The sequence below is a fragment of the Papaver somniferum genome, chromosome 4 (assembly GCF_003573695.1).
Source record: "Papaver somniferum cultivar HN1 chromosome 4, ASM357369v1, whole genome shotgun sequence".
Classification (NCBI taxonomy): Eukaryota; Viridiplantae; Streptophyta; class Magnoliopsida; order Ranunculales; family Papaveraceae; genus Papaver; species Papaver somniferum.
In genome coordinates this window covers 22,732,527-22,736,270 of record NC_039361.1, presented here as the reverse complement: position 1 = coordinate 22,736,270, position 3,744 = coordinate 22,732,527, and positions in this window count along the sequence as shown.

The window sequence follows — 3,744 nt, the reverse complement described above, 5'->3', positions numbered from 1 at the left end:
CTAACTATCATTCCTAAAGCAATGAAGCACAATCAAGAACAACAACATGAACATGAATTATCTTAACATATGATTATGGGTTTCATCAAAACCCTAGTTATTAAATTATAACATGATGAACAATACTGAAAATAAACTACTACAACTTGGTGCACCGGCTACTCCGGGCATGCCCAAAATCAACACCCATGTCTTCAATTTATACATGCAAGCTTTTTCCCCAAAAAATCCCCAAACAGTAAAATTAGGGTTCACCAAATCTTACCTAATTCGATGAAATAACTGCTCCATCACGTCGACCCATCCTTCTATTTCTCTTCCCGCTCCATATCCTGCTCCAATTACTTCTAGCTCATCAACCTATTTCACCAACTTCACACCTAGGGTTCAGTGGCGTGGAAATAGATGAAATTAGTTGTTGAGGAAGATGTAGGACGTGGTAGTGATGATGGTTTGTGGTTGTTAGAAGCCATGATGGCTTTTGGTGGGAGTTATGGTGGTTGAGAAGGGGCAGTGGAGGTGATGGTGGTGGCAGAGTTTTCTCTGCAGACGGAATGGAGAAGATGGAGTCGATGGTTTTGGGAAGAAGGGTGCGTTTGTTTTGCGGGTATAGGTGTTAGGCGCTCGGGTGTTGAGCGGGTTCAGCGAGGTTTGATGATCTGCGACAAGGAGCGATGGATGGGAAGATGGTAGGTGGATCCAACGGCGATACGGAGGTAAGCGTGGAGCGACCGTCGGATGAAGGGATGTAGCAAAACGGACGACCCAAGATGGAGATGGGCGTTGCGATGTAAAGCGGGGGCTTCGGAGTTTGATGTGCGATGATGGAGCGACCGTAGGATGCTGAAATGCTTCGATCTGACGGCTGAAATCCGAGACGGGCTTGGATAGTGGAAATGTGTTTGAGTAAGGGTTTTGGGCCTTGGGTATGCCAAGCCCATATCTTATTTAAGGACAATTCTTCTTCTTCAAGCCCACTTCTAGCCTTTTGGTCTTGTGCACAACATTCTTCGCGGCTTCCTTGTGTAATTCCTCCCGGCTTTTCACTACTTTTCTGCTCTGCTATTCATCCAAACTTTATTTATTACCTAAAAATGCAAAATTAAGTAAGAAAAATATTTATTCTTGAAAACAATGAAAATACAGAATATGGGATAAAATGTAGAATTAATGCACAAAAGATGAGTTAAATGCCAAGAAAAATATATAGAAATATGCACTTTTTAGCACTCATCAAATACCCCCAAACCTGAATTTTACTTGTCCTCAAGTAAAACAAAACTAAGGAAATCCTACCTATACCACTGTCGCTGGTCTCTCGAATGCATTTAGCGTATGCACTAAGCCTTTTAAACCACTAAGTGTCCCTAGTGGACGAGTGAAGTCTCGTGAAGGTTTGCTTAGAACGTACCTACAAAGTTCTAGGTCAAAATATAAGCTCAGATTCCATCAAATGTGACATGTGCAAGTCAGTTTAAGCTCACAGCAAAATGGAGATGTCAATCTAGCTAAAAGGCACAATCCTAGCACTGATAACAAATAAAGACATGTGATAAGAGTGTAAAGTGTATCTACACATGTGTAAAGAAAGATCGGATGTTATGACTACTAATCACCAAGAGATAGTTTCTCAGGCTAAGAACCAAGGTCGACATCTAGCTAGCTGTCCGGACTTTACGAGAATTGTGAATGAGTTGGAGGTATTTCACAATTACTCGCGTTGTACATCAATGGCATACACCCTCCTTGCTTATTACAATGAAACAACAAAATGACTATTTACATGACTCTTATTTACATTGACTATTCTCTTTTATTTTTGGAACAAGAGATGATGGAATTGATAAATACTTGATTTTTTTGTATTTTTCTGATTTTTTATTTTTATTTTTATTTTATTTTATTTTTTTTTTTGAAAACACTTTTGATACATGTACAAAAGGAAACAAAAGATTACATGACACTTTGCAAGAGGTAGCCCTTTTTGATGCACCCAGTTAAATTCGATGGTTGTCTTTCTTAATGTAACCTCCACCTTCTATCCCAACCAACCAAAGAACAAGCTAGTCAAGTTTCGTTCAGTATTCTAAAGTGATTGGCAATCGTAACTTCCTATCAAACACCTTGAAGATCGAGGCCATACATGTATTGGTAGATCGTGCGCGTGCAAATTTCTTATCACTATGTGAATTGTGCTAGAATCAGGGTGCCTAAATATCTAGACTAAGACTCCTAATAAAAATACATATTTGCACAAGAGTCAACATTTCAAGGTAAATGAGCTCCATTTTTATGATTTTTTAATTTTTTTAATTTTTTTGGAATTTTTCAATTTTTTAATTTTTTTGGAATTTTTCAATTTTTTCAAAAAGAAGAAGGAGTTCGTTTTCAATTATAGCATATTATCATGGTATCTACTCTATACCCCCAAACCTAAACTAAACATTGTCCTCAATGTTTCAAAATATGGAAAGAATTAAAATGCAACATATGGAAAGGGACATGCTGAGTAGAGTAAAAGGAGAGAGAATACCCGATTTCGGCGAAAGCAGAATTAAAACTCCGTTATTCAAGGCAAAAAAATCCAACATATTTCAGCCGAGATCATATTGGATTAGCAAAATATATACAAAAGGAACAAAAGGGTTTTTAAGAAATTTTATCTACTGGATTATATACAAAAATTCACCATACACTAACAATCTAAAGAGTTGAGGATCAACCCAAAAGACAAAGTGTAGAGGTTTCAACAGCTTCACACAAATATAACAGGAAATAAACGCAAGTGAAACTGTGAAACAAAATGAGCTACCCCCAAACCTGGATTTTTCAACGGATAAAATTTTGGAAACAAAATCTCGCAGTTTTGGGGGTTCATCATGTACAAGGTCTAACTCAAAATGAACTTTGCTAGGGACGGGTACACATGCTAATTCCAACTGTGGTTCCTCAAAGATATTATACTTAGATGCAAAATAGTCCAAAAGGACTTGGGAAGCACACAGTTCCAAACCTAGATTAGGGACTCTCAGAAAAATTGGTTTGACAATATGGGTACAAACCAACTCTAGGTTGGTTGGAAGGCTATCAGATTGTGACTTAGGCAAGAAAGTGACATCTAAGTGTCTCACATGCATGAGATCAATAGTATCAATATTATCAGTCACATCATCATTATCTAAGTCACAATCAAGATGCGTAGCATGCTCATTATCACAAAAAATTTGCACAAGTCCTAATTCAGAATCATGGTTATCCGATATACTCAAATTATCATCAACAGAAGCAATATATTGTGGCTTAAGTATGGAATCAGACACCTCAACTATGTTTTCATGCATAGGATCATTAGTGTCAACAGAAGATTTACCTAAGTCATGCTCTTCACAGGATAATTGCACAATATCTAAATCAGTATCAACATCACATGCATATGGAATATTAGAAGAAATATCCTTCATGAAGGTCGGGGCAGAAAAGCCTAATGTATTTGAAACCAAAGGTTCCACAACATTTTCAGCATAGACATGTTCTTCTAACATAACATTATCATCATCATCATCATAGTAATATGCATACTTGTCCCTATTAGCAGTTGTGGTGTCATTAGTCAACTCATGTTCCTCTAGATTAGGTTCATATTCAATATCATACACATGAGAAGGACTAGACATGCTATTTTCAAAGTTCAATTCATCACCACCTATATCATGTGATAGTGTCTCAGTTTCCCTAATGGATTCC